Below are 1,147 nucleotides of genomic sequence, written 5' to 3' on the forward strand. Positions count from 1 at the left end.
CCCCCCATGTCCTGGCACCCGCTCACTCATTCGTTGGGGCACAGAGCGACTAGATACCTTCCCTTCCGAGCCCGGCCGTCTGGTAGTAACTTTCTCCATCGGCCATCTGGTCGCGCCTGTCCCCTCGGCCATCTGGTCGCGCACGTTTCATTTGGCTATCTTCCCTTCGGCCATCTGGTCGCGCGCAATGCTTTCCTATGCGGCGACCAGATGGCCGGGCTCGCCTGGAAGTCTCGATGAGGGTCCATTTGCCTCCCGGATCCCTGCGAGGGCTCCAGGAGGTCGTGTACATTCGCGCCTTGGGTTCCCTCTGTCACCTCGTGCGCACGGATTACAAGAAAGGGGGGTAATTTTCCTCCGGATTACTAGGGAGAGGGTCAGTCAGACCTCCGAGTGGTTTGGCGATTCTGAATCAGGGGAAGGCAGACCCGGGGCCCGCCCGCCGGGGCCCCCAGGGGCCCGGGTACGCTCCTGCCTCTCAGCCCCTTCCCGATGGTCCTTTCTCTCCGAGTTTTCTGGGGCAGACCCCTGTGAGGTCTGTGGATCCCGAGACAGGGGAAGGCAGCACCCGGGCCCGCCCGAAGCCCCAGTACGCACGCCTGCCTCTCAGCCCCCTTCCCGATGGTCCTTTTTCTCTGAGTTTGCTGGGTCAGAGCTCCGTGAGGTCCGGCGATCCCGAGACGGGGGAAGGCAGACCCGGGGCCCGCCCGCCGGGGCCCCCAGGGGCCCGGGTACGCTCCTGCCTCTCAGCCCCTTCCTGATGGTCCTTTTTTCGCCAGGTTTGCTGGGTCAGACCTCCCTGAGGTCCGGCGATAGCGAGACGGGGAAGGCAGACCTGGGGCCCGCCCGCCGGGGCCCCCAGGGGCCCGGGTACGCTTCTGCCTCTCAGCCCCTTCCCGATGGTCCTTTCTCTCCGAGTTTTCTGGGGCAGACCCCCGTGAGGTCCGTGGATCCCGAGACAGGGGACGGCAGCACCCGGACCCGCTCTAAGCGGGGCCTCAGGGGCCCAGGTACGCACACCTGCCTCTCAGCCCCCTTCCCGATGGTCCTTTTTCTCCGAGTTTGCTGGGTCAGAGCTCCGTGAGGTCCGGCGATCCTGAGATGGGGGAAGGCAGACCCGGGGCCCGCTTGCCGGGGCCCACAGGGG

This window comes from Triturus cristatus, chromosome 8 (genome assembly GCF_964204655.1).
Source record: "Triturus cristatus chromosome 8, aTriCri1.1, whole genome shotgun sequence".
NCBI lineage: Eukaryota > Metazoa > Chordata > Amphibia > Caudata > Salamandridae > Triturus > Triturus cristatus.